This window comes from Hippoglossus hippoglossus, chromosome 19 (genome assembly GCF_009819705.1).
Source record: "Hippoglossus hippoglossus isolate fHipHip1 chromosome 19, fHipHip1.pri, whole genome shotgun sequence".
In the NCBI taxonomy this organism is placed as follows: domain Eukaryota; kingdom Metazoa; phylum Chordata; class Actinopteri; order Pleuronectiformes; family Pleuronectidae; genus Hippoglossus; species Hippoglossus hippoglossus.
In genome coordinates, this window is record NC_047169.1 from 2918966 (window position 1) to 2935712 (window position 16747).

A 16747-nucleotide genomic window follows, 5' to 3' on the forward strand; every position below is an offset into this window, starting at 1 on the left:
GTATACAGTTTGTTGACTTTACCAATGCTAGAAAGGTCACAACAACAATTTAAACGTGGTAAAATGTCATGATTATCGACTAAGCCATCAACCGTCATCAATATTTTGAGGCTTCCGGTGCAGACGGGGGATACCTGGGCCAGAACCCTGTCCAGTGCGCGGAGGAAGCCTGTTTACGTGTTTAGAATTCGATGTTTAACAGTCACACGTCAACCAAACACCCGCTGCAGTGAATACTTCAGGTCCACAGCCCCTCAGGGCCCAAATGATTGGAACAACAGACCGGGGTAGTTCTGGTGGTCTGCTCGGCTTCCACCTCTGGAATGTCCATATTACAAACTGCAATCACTTCCCATCTCCAGAAGAACTGTTACAAGCGTGTAGTTCATTTCAATGTCAGATGTCCCCCCCCCCTCCTCCCTCCCCACAACATGTAATGGCATTCACTGCGCCGTGTGCGGACAGACGGGGAGAGTGCTCTCTGCTCCCATAAATAAGGCCAAGGTAGGCTCCGGCCTGTTTCATCCATCACCGGGCTGGAGCTGTGTTTGTGGAGCAGCAGGAGGAGGAGGAGGAGGAGGAGGAAGAGGAGGAGGAGGAGGGGGGGGGCCGGATTCATCCATGTTCCCAGCAGCCGTCCCCCTGTGGGAACTTCACACAGCCATTAAACACCTCATGGCAGCCCGTTAGCTATTGGGCCAGCTGAGCCGAGGAGAGAGCAGCGAACCCTCCAGCCCTCCCCTCGTCCCCGTGGACGTGTCAACAGGTTTTTCATTTAAAGTTTTAGTGCACACCTCGGGCACATAAGTCTGCCGATATAGGCGGAGTGGACACGTGCACATCTTCAGCCACACAGGTGTTAATGCAGGACGTGAGATACAGCGCAGGGCCATGAAAAAAACACAGCTTTGATCGGATCAGAAGAACTTTTGACTTGCAGCGACTTTTATATCGTCTGTAAATGCTCATAATTATTACAGCTGAGAATAATAAGGATTTTATGAGGATTGTCGGTCTTTGGGTTTTCAAATTTATCTGAAAATCTTGTTTGGTATAGCAGGTGTGAAAGGTTCCTCAAACCACGGACCAGACCAAGGGAACCAAAGTTTAGTTTGACCAAAACAGGTCATGAGGGTCCGGATCAGACTGAACCATGGTTTGGTTTGTTTGCAGCTTTGTTTTTGGATAGTTCGAACTTTTTGCAGGAAGTTGAGACATTAAACAATAGACGAAAAAGAGGAAGCATGATATTACAGTGGAAACGAAATGACAACACGTCAACATCAGACACACACGCCGTCTACAAACCAAACCATTACTCGTAGAGATAGACGAAGCGCACGTAGGTGATGACGACAGGAGACGTATGTATCATACAATTCTTAAGTGAATGACGATGTGAAACCAAAACTAACCAGATCAAATGGAAACAGTGGAACAAAGACACGAAGCTTGGTTCAGACTTCCAGGTGTGATTCATTTAAAATCGTACGCTAAATACGAACTGAAATCTTTGAACAATTAAAGATCAACGTGGAATTGCTTTACGATAAATCAGACACAAAAAAGACAAAGAAAAAAGCTGATAAAACTTGACATAATTCAAGCAATTCTCTCGAACCGCTTCGGGCCTTTTCAGCATCCATCACCGCGGTAATCATGAGGTCATCTCGGAGCCCCTCGGAGCCCAATGACGACAATCACAGATGACTTCTGGGAGGAATGTCCGCCGGCCGCTTGGTGGGACCTGCGCTCGCAGCCCGACGGGATGCGATGGTGTCGGTCGTGCCCTGAATTCACCTCTGGGAGTGAAACCAAGTGGTTTTTATGAGGGAGTGGAGCGCAGGTGTTGAAATTAGACTGTGCTGCAGATTCCCAAGCTTTTTTAAACACATGCATCTGGACCAATAAAGCCCAACATTTACCAGGAGAGGGGCCGGGCCCAGATATGTGTTTGGTTATCGTCACTTATCACTTTATTTTTTTTTTAAACTCTAAAAAGAAAAACAAAATCACAACCAAAGAAAAACCTTCTGCTGCGGCTGCAAAAAAAAACAAAAGATCTCAACCAGTGAAATTCCCCACCTCCAGTGTTTTCCCCTCCCAGTCGTGGGAGCGGCGGAGGCCCTTTGATCTCACCTCGTCCTGATTAATTAAATACGGAGAATGCCACGGACTCTCTGTGTCTCCCCGGGTTTCACATAGTCATCCCAGAGAGCGGAGCTGGATCATTCAGGGAGTTGACGGCATTGTGTTGTTGAGAGTGAAGAGGTGGCTGCTTCCACTCCTTGAAAACCACACTCCACATGCCCGGGATTCCTCGGGACCGCACAACTGGGCAGGAGCAGAAGCCTGATTAATGAACAGGCTTCATTAAGTCTGTTTCCATCGTCAAACAACTGCTGCGTCTTTGACTTTCCCGACATTTAATATCGGGGGGGATTTTTTTGCTCCTCGGCATCAGACTGAAGTCATAGTTCGACAGCAGAGATTTAGACCCACGAGTGTTTTTACCTCACACTTTTTTTATTATTCTATCAATCATTATGGATTTATTGAAGAGCTAATGCATCATTTTCCAAATCAGGAAAGATTATGACATCATCATTGTGCTGTTGAAACTTGATGAGATCAGTCTGCTCACCTCGAAGGAAACTTTTCATTTTACAAACACAATTCAGACCTTTAGGATTCATGAAAACTCACAAAACTTTGCACCAATGTTTTAATATCATGTATTTTTTTATATTATACATCAGTTATAAGACATAGAGAATGTTATCTTTAGATTTGCTGTTGATTCATAAAAAAGGCATTAATAAATCATTTCTCACATTTCAATAAACCAATAGGTTTGCAGTTTTAATAAGTGAGAAGTATACATCTCATACATATAACATGTGTTGTTATAAGTGGAAATAAAGACAAATAAGTTATCATTAAAAAGTAATACAATTTAAGTCCACGGTTATAAGTCATGAATAAATAAACAGTTAAAATCTGTATTTATTCATTTAAATGAAAACATTTTAAATCATGCCTGCAGTTATATATGTTAGTTATTAATAAACATAATATAGTCAAGCTAATGATTTAGATTCTCATAAAATAATAAATAAAATTAGAAAAGTCCATAATAGTTGCTGTATGTATATATATATATGTTCTTATCATCCATCCCTTTCAATAGCTTCAACCTTTGGTACAGCCACTTCACGGCGGCCCCGGTGAAAAGAGGGAGTGTGTGTCTCTGTGGGAAACGCAGCCTGATGATATAGCTCCTCTCTCTGGGCTCCATCATGCAGCGTGACAGTAAGGACACGGCCCTGGACCGGTGACAGCACCTATAAGTCTCCATCGGGGCCCCGGGACAGGCTGTCTCATGACTCTGTGCAGGTGCCTCCTGTTCCTGCCGGAGTCGCCAGCCAGTCAGCGCCTAAGTGGCTCTCCTCCATCTCCTCCTCCTCCTCCTCCGTCTCCCGTCCTCTTTAAGCTGAGCGCCATCACGTCACTCAGTGGAGATATTCCACAGCCACAGAGGGGCTTAGAGTACGACGCCATGTTTAGTGGCTCTGCGGTATCGGATGTCACATCTGACAGCAACTAGAGAGAGGAACAGCACATGTGTGCGAGAGTGCAGCGGTGAAGGTTCAAAGAGGAGAGCATACTTGGTTTAATCCACTTTCGTCTGATAGTACAACATCAAGAGCTCTGCTGGCATCGTGTAAGATGTATAAGCTATTGGTGTTATGTAAAAGGAAGTAAAGTTTAAGTACTGGGATCGTATAAACCAGACTAAATACACATGGATGACACGTCTCCTCCTCCTCCGACCATCCAGAAGTTAAGATAAAATATCCCTGATACGAACGCTGTCATCAAGTGGAGTCAGGATCTGCACGGGAGTGATCGTGGTGTGGAGCCGCCGAGTCGAGGGTTCGACTCCACAAGCACTCGACCAATCGTGGGTCAGTCGCAGCTGTCAATCATGACGTTTCACCTCATTTTAATATGGTTTATGATCTATACTGCAGACAGCCACTAGGGGGCGATCAAAAGATTCCAGCTCCTCTTTTTTGGATGTATAATGTCGTCCATCTTAATTATTTTAACTATAAAGCTACAGCCAGCCGCTGCTTAGCTTAGCTTATCATACAGAGTGGAAGCAGCTGGCTCCGTCCTACCAACACATACAGAGCTTAATAATTATACAAATCTTATCTGAAACAAAAAACAAAGTGTAAATCAGCATCGTTTTACAGGACGTTATGTCCTCGAGCATGTCTTTGGCTGGGAACACTGATTTCCTGGTGTCTCTGCAGGACGGAGGGAAAACAGACGTTATATCTAAGTGCATTCCCAAATTCAAAAATATAATACAAGTTTCAATATTGTGACCAGCGATTGTGATAAGATCAAATAAAAAAGGTAGAATGTGAATAACTGTTTTTGATTTAGCTCTTGGTTTGTGGCCTGTGACCCATTAATCATCTCGTCTGTGATCTGATCACCTGGCAGACGAAGAGCAGAGGACTCGGCGTTCCCTCGTCTTTCTGCAGTGGAACAGCTGTCCCAAAAAAATTCATAACTTCTTCACTCGATGCCTCCGCAGCTGCGATTCGTCAAAAACCAGGAGGGTTACGATTAGAAGTAAATAGGTCAACAAACAATTAGTGCATTTCAGGGGTTCTCCAAACACCAACGCTGTTTTATAAACTCACTGGCACGGTGTGTGTCTGCGGGGGCCAATTGGGCTCCGCTTGTAAAACGTGGTTTGTTAGGAAACAGACCAAACACTCAGCAGACGAGGAGGCAAACGTCCCCCCGAGTCTGTAAAGAGCTGCTCTGGACGCTAACAGCAAAATCACAGCTTTCACAAAAAATGCAACAAACAAAAATAAGGTGGGTTGAGTGCTTACGCCAGTGTAGCTTTGGTGCGAGACAACAACTGTGCTAATTGCTGCCTTTACGTACAAAAAGAGATACGGCCGTTTCTAGAGGGCAGTGAGGCCATTAAATACATCGCAACATGCGGACGTGGGGTCGCTTGAACACTCGCACACACTGCCCCCTACAATTTGCCGGTGGTACTGCTCCATGTTGCTGAATGACAGCTGAATGACAGGAGGGAGGACGTTTTAAAACTTTGACAGCTGACAGGTGATTGGCTGCAGGTGAGGTCTTCAGGTTGTGGAGAGAAACGAACGAGCTGGTGGAGCACGTGTGATTTAGGAGGCAAGAAAACATTGAATTTCACTCAGCTTCACGTGTTCTACTTTATATAGGTCTGTATGCATGCATGTGGTTTTATAGAGTACATGGAGTGTGTGTGTGTGTGTGTGTGTGTGTTATGATTAGTGGAATGGCTCGACTCAATGTGCAGAACAGATTATAGACACACAAGCTGAATCTCAGTAATAAAACAATGAATGTGCTGTAGAGAGAAACTGACCCACCGGGAAGGATGAGGAGAAACAGGGGGTCCAGAGAACAGAGCGTCCAAAGTAGAGCTGCAGTGATATGGATTTTTTCATGTACATGATTTCTAAAGATGTTATTGACAAAGAAATATAACTGAGGCTTGATATTTCACAATTTAACCAAACTTTAAAATACCAAACCTTTTTTCCCCATGTAAAAATGTAAATACACATGTTTTCTGCATCGTTCATCCTGTAAAGAAAAGTTTTCATTTCAGCAAACATACCGATATGATTAGAAAAAGCGAACCCTTTTTTTTGGCAAGCATCAAAACACAAAGAAATTAAAACCGCAGACAACAGGATTGTTTGCAGCCTGAGCTCCATGAGGTGAAGTGACGATCAAACTGGTCCTTACACACACACACACACACACACACACACACACAGACACACACAGACACACACGACAGCTGTGGCGTTGATTTCCAGATGTTTAACAGGTGTGGAGGACGATTGATGGGAGGAGCCTGAGCTGAAGGCCCAGCCAGCAGACACACACTTACAGGGAGAAGGTACAAAACGGCAACAAAGGTAAAACATACAAACGAGCCCAAGACCAGGAAGTGACCCCGAGGTTCATTATCCAACAGTGTTCATACGTGTTCTGCATATTTATTAATGTCTCTATACATGCGTGATGTCAATAGGTCGCTTAAATCTACTGTGTGTCAAATAAATAGCACCTGATTTCACTGTGTAATTCAACCCCTACATTTGAAATGTGTCTTATTCTGCTGGGAGGATGTTTTGCTTTCAAACCAGCTGCAATCCAAATATTTTCTGGGATATTTCATTGCCCACAGGCACAAGGAGCCCAGAGGACAGAATTAGCACAATTTAACAAAGCTTAGCTGTAATGACACGTTTCTGTTGGATTACTCTCTGCTGCACTGAAATGCTCAACTCGATGGATCCAGTTTGAAACACTGAGGATCGTTTCGCCAAAAGTATCTGACATGTTCCGCAAACATCTGATTTCATGTTACAAGTTCAACAAGCGGGGGGGAGAGACAAAAGGCCGCAGGACACCACTGATGTCTGCGCCATTATAAACATGCGTCCTCCTGTGAGCAGCAACAGAGCCCGGTCCAAATGGGCTGTTGTGTCGAAACCTTAGATCACCGGAGGGAGGAAGAAAAAGTTTTTTGCAAGTGTATTTGTCTCCCTGTTGGATCCACGATCACACAAGTATGTGCATCGGGAGGAAGACGGTGCCATCGGATTCCTCCTGTTTCTACAGAACCACTTCAACACACACAATTGACGACAAACGCCAATACGAGCACGCAGGGCCAGTAGGTGGCGATGAGTCTACATTAATAATCCGACAAATGCCAGAGAAGAAGATCTGGCCCCGTGCTCAGTGAACTCATTCTCCTTCGGTCGCTGTAACTTCAAAACCGAAACAATAGTGAAACTCATCACTTTGATTTACTTGTGTCTTTGCTCACAGTTGTTTAACATCTGTTTCGTCACCTTGTCCAAAATCCTTCTGGCACACGGGTGAGTTTTAGAAAATCTGCTCTTTGGAAGAAAATCTTAGATTTAAGGTGAGGATGAAAAAGTTTGTTTTGCAAAATATCTGCATTAGTGTGGAAAGGGCATTAATGTACAACTAGTATTTGTGCCATGTTAAATACAAATATTGTAAGATTTGGAGTCGTAATTTTATGACCATATGTGACGAGATAAAGTTGTAATTTTATGAGGAAAAGTTGTGATTTTACAATAATAAAGTCATAATTGAGATGAAACTCTTAATATCATGAGATCAAGTTGTAATATTACAAGATAAAGTTGTAATTTTAATTATAACCCCCCCCAGAGATGTAACCAAACATTTCCTCCAACACAAAAGATGCAATTTCCTTCAAATCTGTGTGGTTCAGGAAAATTACGACTTTTTTCTCATAATATTGTGACACCATTCTTATTATATTACTGTTCTTTTCCTTCAGCATGGCCCTGATACCTTGTCGTGTGAATGCAAAGCAGATTGTTGTATTGCTCTGTGCCGTGGGCATCGGGAGGTGCTGCGACATCCATGAGGAATGACCGGGGCCAGCAGGGTGTCTCTGAGGTGCTGATTGAGCTGGCAGATGGAGGATAAATTATGATGAAAAGGCATGAGCAAGGTTGACCCCCCTCCTCTATTTATGCTTAATCTGCAGCCAAGGAGAGATTTTATTTTCCTTGCAAGATCAGGGGGAAAAAACGGCCGGGGAATCATTCTCCTAAACCCTCGGTTGGCAGCCCGCGACTCCGAGTGGTTCAGCATCTGTTGCTTTATTTTCCAATGGATCTCGCAGCTCTATTTTTTCTTCTTCGCCCCAAATGATTTCTTTGCACCATGTGAAATTGATTAATCTTTCACAATAGCAGGGATTAGCCCTTGATTTTGAAATACGTCCTGAATCTTGACTCCAATTTCGAAAAAATGTCTTCACATCAGTCGAAACCCGACCCTGCGGCGATAACAGCGTAATAGAGGTCAGGACATTTGAAATGGAGTGAGCTTGTTTAAATAAACAGGGATAATGGCTGGTTCTGGTTCAGGTCCGGTGTAAAATCGCCTCTTCTCTGCGTGTTTTGGTTGTAAAATTTACTTTAGTATCACAGCAATTAAACACAGGAGTCGTAAAACAGAAAAAAAAAAAAAAAAAGATAAAACCAAGTAATAAAATAGCAACTGAAGAGACAAATTTATTGAGGGCAGTAATAAATCACAGCTGGCCTCTCGGTCTGATCTTGAAAACTACGGCAATTACTGCTACCGAGGCTGCGCAACCCTCTACAATATGATGTTATTAAGGTATTTCACATTTCTTCCAACAAAAGCTGCTCGGCTACCTCAGCGATAAACACACAGAAAGGTCCAAAAAACGAACCCTTCCAGGCCGCAGTAACAACAGCGGTCAGTAACCACAACTGATGGATGACATAATTCTTTTCACTTCCACGATTTGACTCCGAAGAAAAAGAGCACAAGAGCCAAAAAGCGTTTTCCAATCTTGCAGGGGGGGAGCCTGACTCTGACCTCTGTCCCGGTGACTCCATCGTGCACCTGTGCAGTCGAGGTCCCTGCTCAAACCGTGCGTGGGGCCTCGGGCCTCCCTGTCGTGCCTGATGTATTTCCGAGTGTCCCGGGGTCCTCTCCCCGTAGGTGAGGCTCTCCCTCCAGAGGCCCGATTAAAATCGGCCTGCACGCTCAGCTGTGTTTGCCGCTTGTCAAACAGTCTGGTTTATGGGCTTCATTAGCGGAGGAGGTGGGTTACATATGGGGAGTGTGTTTTACTGCCACTGGCTGTCTGTAAAGTCCAGAGATCACGACTTCTGTGACACTCAGTAAATCAGCCGAGGGGTTTGCACATTTCGGGTGAAAAAACAGGAAGAGAGACTGTTAGAAACACAGAACAGCAACTTCTTCACTGTATCTCCAATGTAAAACACAACAGAATAAGATTTTATGATATATAACCGATGCAAACCAGGTTTTGCTCTATGTATATTTGTTGCTGCTGAGGGTTTTGATTGTGTGTGGTTCAGTTTCACATTGGACCGAACCGTTGTGTTGAAGAAGGAGGAAGGCAAAGCTTTTCGATTTACCGGTGAATCCACGTTCCAACCGTCACCTGTGGTCAGCAGCTCTGCTCAGTGACCTAAAGAACGAGGTCACGGACACAAGGGGAGTTTTCTCAGAGAGTTTTCTTAGAGATAGGGTGAAAAGATCGGACGTCCAGAAGGAGCGCGGGGCAGAACCGCTGCTGCTTCATGTCGAACGGGGACAGTCGAGGTGGTTTGGGCATCGAGTCATGATGCTGGCCCTGCGACCTGCTCCCATTGGATGGTTCTAGCTGTCAATCACACGGTATCCAACCCCCAATGCTGACAGACTCTAAAACTGGAACAAACCCCGGAGCAAAATGTTTACTGACGTCATAAATCAAGTCATTTTCTCGTTAGACTTCTATAAAAACTGACTTTGCGCTGCAACTCGTGGAGTCGCCCTCTAATGGTCATTTGCGAGATTGCAGGTTTCCCGCGTTGGCTCCCCTTTCCCTTGAGTGTCATCCTAGTTTTCAGTATGTTCACTGTGATGGTATCGGCAGAGAACCTGTGGAAAACATCCCTAGATAAGAGCAAGATGTGGGTGGACGCCTCTGGAACCACCAGAGTGCGGTGAACACACAGTGATGATGATTTTACGGCGTGTTGTGACGAACGCTGGCTGCTCCACAAAGACCCGCTGACAGTCCTGATGACACCTGCTGACATTTAAAGACAAAGGTCAGCCCGGGGACCGCGGCGCTGACATTTCCTGCGAAAAACCTTCGGCAGTATTTGCTCCAGCTTTCACTACACGGCAGTGAAACATGTGATTTAACAGAATAAACTTGGAACACAATCGAGTTGAGTCCAGAGAACGTTTGCAGTGGGAGGTCGAGACGATTCTTTAGGATGTTTACAAACTAAAAATAGACCTTTTTTGTGTTGATTTGGCCGAAGTGAGAGTTTAAAATGCAGAATACTGTGGTTCCACTCCTGTGAGGGACTAAAACAGATGCTTCACTTTTGGATAACCCTTTACATTACAGCCCATGATTTACAGAGCAACTCAGTTAATGTTACAGCCCGTGCACATACCTTCTTCCTACAGTATAACAACATGATGTAGTGTCACACATTAACAATAAATACATTGTAAAAGAGGAGTGTTGGATTCAAAGACAGCTGCAGCAACAATCCACAGATTTATTTACCTCATTATTTATGTCTTCGACTTCTTTTTTTATTATTCGATATAATACACGATGAGAACGAAGGTTTTCTTTCTCGAGTCTAGTTTCCCGGAGCCGCACCTCAAAGTATTTACAAAAATACGTATAATTTATTTCTCCTTCCCACTGACGTGTCAAGTTGTTTCTCCCTCGTTCCTCGTAGTCTTGTTTTCTTCTGCCGCGCTCACGGTCAAAGTGTTTTTCTAGTGCTGTCTTATGAAGTGTTAGGCTGGTGAAGAAGAGTCACTAGTGAATATATGGTGTTGAAGTTTGTATATTACACTGAAATTATTGATTTTGAAAACCAAATTTTCCAATTCTTGTGATTTAACTTTCACTTTTTATTTCTTGGCGATCAAAAAACATTGCAATCATGAGTTAAACACACAAATTAATAAACTGTGATATTTATGAAAGTGCAATATTAACACACGTGTTCCCTTGATAAGATAAATCTCTTATTGAACACACAAGTTGGTATTTGACTTCTTCACTGAAATGTTATTTTACTGAGAAGCCCAGAGCATCGAATAAGGAAATGTTGGTTAAATGTTGTTGTTAAATGACTTATTTTGAAAGATTTAAACATTATTTGATATTATTTCAAGAACATTTTGGTTTATATCTAGAATTTTTTTATCAACACCGATAAACTTCAATAACATACATTTTGATGCATTTTTTTAGGAGGTGTAATTTTTTCAGAATGTATATTTTCTGTTTTTTTATAACTGTAAACTGAATATCTAGAAGAAGAAGAAATCATCTTGAGCTTTGGGATTCGTAACAGGCAGATTTTGGGCCTTATAAGGATTAGACAGATTTTTAATGTTTTCTGTTTAATAAGGATGTGTATGAGCAGAATTAAGGTTGTTGTTTAAGAATATGGTTCTTTAATTCCAGTCTAACTTCTGCTGTGGTGTTTTGGTTTGACGGTCGATTAATTTGAACCAAACTGCACCAAATTACACACAATCATAGATAACTTCCCTACATGTGTCAGATTTTTACATTTTAATCGTTTAAAATTCCTGGTTCCTCCCAATTGTCTGAATCTAATTTAATGAGTTCTGTCTTGGCCCTTGCTCCATCCTACCACAGCGTTTTGTGGAAATCCGTTCGGTTGTTGTTTTGCGTAACCCTGCTGACAAACAAGCCAACACATACACACACCATACCCACAATTCAACAGGGCATCCAGAGAGCGTTCACCTCTGCCAAGCTCTATGAATAATTCTCTAAAGAAATCAAGGTCAATTTGGAAAAAACACCCCCACGATGTTAAAGAAAGTCTAAAATAAGTCCTGGATCTCCACCAATCTTGAGTTGTTGTTGTTTCTTGCCTCTCAACGAACATGGACAAACTCGTAACCTCCTCGGCTGAGGCAGTTCTTATAGACACAGATTATTTGGGAGTTTTCTTCCTGCTCATCTGCTGCTGTCTTCAATCTTCTCGAATCACATCGTTCAACCTTTACCAGGCTGATTACTGCGTCAGGTTCCACTGCCACAAATCTAGAGAAACGTCTCCTAATGCAGGGAGACACTGGGGCACTCGCTGCCAGTGAGTGAACACATGTGGGTGCAAATTCGTTCCGTCTTACAGATTTAGTCGGAGGTAACCTTATATTTTCGGAGTATTTGTCATGGGGCGTTGACTGACTGAGGAGATGCAAACCGAAGCCCTCGCCTGTTCTGCTGAAAGCCGACTGACGATCTGCCGTGACTGTCATTTTTATCATCTTGCCCAATCAGGCCACGCTTACTGACGATGCGCTGGAAAATGGTGATGCACACGTCCGGGGCCCGTGCCAGACGTGGCACACGCGCCGCTCTGTGGTAGCCGTTTCAGCAGTTATGTTTCCCAAGACGTATTTCAGTTTAATGATGCGAGGAAAACGAGGGCTCTCCCCTGAGCTTATACTTTTTTTGACTGAAACCTATTTTTCAAGCCATTTCACCTGTCCACAGCTGGTCCCGCGTCGCAGACTGATGCCGCGCCGAAGCATGACGCTGATGTCTTTTAGGGTTTTCAGACTTTGTTCTGGGAAACAAATGACTTCAGTCTGAGCCGAGGCTTTGAAATACCTGCGTGTGGGTGGACTGTCACCGTGGGGTTTTTAGTGCTTTGGCACCGAGCTGACAAACCAGCAAAATCTGGCAACTTTTGCACTTTTCTGGCAGGTTTTTCTCATCCACCTTCCTGGTGGTCTTCAGCCTATAAGTCAACTCATGCAGCCGTGTAAGTGCTCAAAGGGAGAGCTGGCAGGGAGGCCAACCTGGCAACCTGGCTCCTCATGCAGAGACACAGGAGCGTGTGGCACGTTGCACCCTGGTACGTGGGTTTGAGCGCCTGGTGTGAGAGCAGGCAGCGCCGTCGTGAATTTAAACAGCTCACCCAGGACAAGGCACTGGCAGCCGAGCGCACATCTGAGGTGACGCGTCATATAAAAAAAAAAACTGCCACAAGCGTTTCATCTCCGTCTTGAAAAAGAGCAGCTCTCTCTTTCTCTGAGTTCCCAAAAGAAACACTGCATTCTCCAACAAACGCAGATGGGGGTTGAATAATTCATGGCAACGCAGGCAAAGTGTCCTCATGCTGCAGTTCTATAAAAATAATCCCATAACATCATCACACTCACCCCATTGCTCGCAGGCCTTATACAAGGCACCTGGGAGACGTCAACCGGCCTTAAACCCCCATGACTCAGACTCACTGTTCACTGGGCCTCTTCTTCTTCTGTGTCAAGGGAGCTTTGCAAGCAGGAGACATTTTAATAAAGATGAACACAGATCGTGATGACACAAACCTGTACAAATATGTTGTTGTTGCAGCACCGGCCACATCTGAGTCTGCTTCACCTCAAACAGAAATGAGCTAAACTAAGGGTGGACTCACTCTGGTGGTCCGTTCTGTGCCCGAGCACGTCATGACACAAGTTGGTTTGAGAAGCATGATCCTGCAGGGAGCGAGCGTACTTCACGGTTCAGGGTATGTTGAGTCGGGTCACGGCAAATTATGCAAGTGTCGAACCTACCGTGACGTCACCCGTTGGTTTGTGAACTGCTGCTTTGAAGCCTGGAGATAATGGGGCTAGATAAAAAATCAGGGGATCAGTCAAATCATTAGAATTCATCCATAGACTGTAAATAAAGATGTGACGGCTCCTCAGAGGTGAAGCCCAATTGCACATGTACATGATGGCAGCTATTTGTACCATGAGAGCAAGTAGCCACTCACCCGTCCATCTTTATATCCATTCTGTGAATCCACTGTGAAGTAGTTGAGACGTTTAACTCAACACTACAATATTACTGTGAAGTCAGGGGGTTGAGGCAAATCCAGTCAGATTTATCGTCTGGGAACGACGACTGTTTGTATAAAAATTTAATGACAAGCCATCCATCAGTCGTTGAGATTTCACAGTCTCCACCAGAAGTGGTGGACTCGCAAACCCAGATCAACAACACTCAAAGAATCTTGGAATAAAAACCGAAAGACAAAGAGTAGAAAGATAAACGCTACGTGTCGGCTGAGGCGAGATGGACTGCGTGTTTCCTGAAGTGCATTTGTCTTAACTCGGCTTCCAAGGGGGCAGCCTGCTTGCTTTGGCGGCCGTTGTTCATCTTGGCAGGGCCGTGCATTAACAGTTGTCTAACCCTACTTCTAAAGTGCTTCCAAAGTCGAGTTGAACAATTTCATTACGACCGCACTCTGCCCTCCTGGGAGCCGGCGGACAGGGATGAAGAGAAGCGGTGATAATAAAGCCGCCAAGAGGAGAAGGAGGAGGAGGTGAAGACTGCTCCCATCCGATAGTTCACCCAACATGACAGCCAAGTTGCAGCGAGTACACTTGACGTGGCTTTGACTTTATGCTCACAGCTTTTTTTTTTGGAGAAGTGTATGAAGAGGTGAACCGATGACGAAGTGATGGCTCGTGGACGGTTGCCAAACCCCCCCCCCCCCCTCTCTGGAGTGATGTGATCTCCCCCACAGAGGATATTAACGATGACCCCTCGTGTTCATAACGTGACCCGCGGACAACCTCAGCTGCTCAGTTTGTTCCAGCCCTGCACACTCCAGTGACTTTACACAGGTTTCCCGATTTCTAAGGTTTCCCAATGCGGTTAGGATAACATGAGCCCCGGAAAAAGACATTTACATTGTGATAGTGTTATGGGCCAACTGCCTGATGCTTATTTACATGTGCAGCCTGAAGTCTGTTTCATCCTGGTTTTTTTATTGTTTCTATGCACCGTGGAAATGTTGGTGTAACGCTCCATGATTCTGCATCGACCGAAACACGATAACCTTCAGGTTTGAGGCTCGTTTGTTTGATTTCCGTTGCAAACTGCATTTGTCACAGGGCTGCACGACTCTCTGCACTCATTGACCTCAAACAGGGAAACGTGACGTTTTCTTGGCCTTTCCGGCTTCGTCACGTTACAGTCGTGACATTTGTGGCGCTGCTTCTATGGCAAAACACTGCTTGTAATGTTTGTGGTACATTTTAAATTGACTGTATTTTATATGGTTTTGACTTTCATCAGTTTGTCTGAATCCAGTGTTTTGGATACGCACGCCTGTCGGGACCTGACGGACAAACATTTTGAAGTGATAGTCGGGTCGGTCATGTTTTTACACTGCACGTCTTGTTTGGATGGTGCTCGGTTCGTTTTCTCTCGGACTCGCCCACGTTTGGAGAGAAATGAGGCCCCGCTCTCTTTTTCACTGCTGGATTTATTCTACTGCGCAAATCGCCTTGTCATTGGTTGAGGAAGAAAGTAGCAGTGTTTGTTTTGATGCAGCTGAAGACCCTAAAATTTAAATGCAGAAGACTTGCTGTCACTTAGAAGATGATATCTCATGTAGTTTTATAGTGTAGCCCGAATTTGTCACCTGTAAAATGGATCACAACAAAGTCTAAACAAGACTCTTTTCTCTGGACGGACAGTAGTGGAACCAGCTTCTAAACTTAAACTCTGCATGCACCGACTAACAATGCATCAAAAGCATTTCTGTCTCCAGAGTTGGCACAAACATGCGGCGCAGTGGTGTGAAAAAAGTGGCTCTGCAGGCACATGAAAGCGGATCCTGTTGCAGAACACAGGCTTGTGGTCGAATCTCTTAAATGGTTAAAACAACGGTTGGCTTTTGTGGGTTTTTGCAAAAATCACCCCCGTTCTCTCGCTTGAACTCGGGTCAAAAAACAAAAACGTGGCAGACTATGCCTGAACTTGGTCCATAAAAATGAGTGCAGCTCGAAGCAGTGCAATTTATGTAAAATGTTTGTGGTTGAACATGATATTTTCTATGTCATTAAGGCCGTTTAGTAACGAAAACCTGCAGCGAGGTCCTCGCGGACAACTAAACAACAACCGTGACCAGGATATTTAGTCATACTTAAGGCGGGCTGGGTAGTTCGTTAATGAAAACCATATTTATCTTCAAAATTGTAATTATTGTTGGAGAAAAGTAGGGAGGCACTGGGGAGCAATGATGTATCTGTGCAAAAGTGATTGAAGCAATGTTCTCTATTTCGGTCATTCACATGAAGGCAAACGCACATATCTGTGGCCACATGCGTGCGTTCGAGCCCCATGGGCCGGGGTGAGCCGCTTTCTCTTTGTTCTAGCCAAGTGCCTGATTAAAAACATCAAGCGTAATTTCCTAATTGGGCCGTCTTAACCACTTTCATCTGGGGAATGCAAGGCGAGCAGGTACAGCCGTAATCGAATAACCATGGACGTGCGGCCCACTCCTTCAGACACATGTAACAGAGGATGTTCACCCTGTGACTCAGGCTTTTCCATGGAAGAATTGAGCTATCATCATCGCCAGCATCGTCCTCCCCCTCCAGCCCTGCTCGGCCGACAGATCCACTTCTCTGAACACTACCTGGTAACGAATGAACCCGTTATCCCCGTGCAGCTGTCTGACACCGCATCCTGCACGTTGTCCCCGTCCTGCACAGACTTCCATCTGCACTGATTAATACTTGTCAGAAGTGGATCAAGTGGCCCGACTCCAGCTCCTCGAGCAGTGTGGTTCCAGAACCTGTGACGCTGCACCTGACCCTGATGCCTTTCCCTGCAGGTGGTTTGCTCCATATGGCGGCTGATCCGTGTTGCTATTTCGGGTTAAGCTCAACCGGGGCCCCTCCTGGATCAAGGCCCCTCCTGGATCCGACTCAAGGAGGGGCCCCCATTGTCCTTGTTCTGTGCAAGGTCCCACGGCTCATGACCATTTCATCAGGGGTCACTCTTAGTCTGGCCCCTCCCCCTGGGCCCAATCTGCCTTGAGAGACCAACAACACATCTCCCAGGATCAACAGACCCACACAGAGACTAACTTTCAGAGTTGTGTTGAATATGTTGTTTCTTTGGTTCAAACTGCCGTCGATGCAAATGTTTTGGTAGCAATCGTTAGTTGTTTGTAACGTTAAAACAAATTCACTGTAGATTGCATTATTATTCATTTGGTTC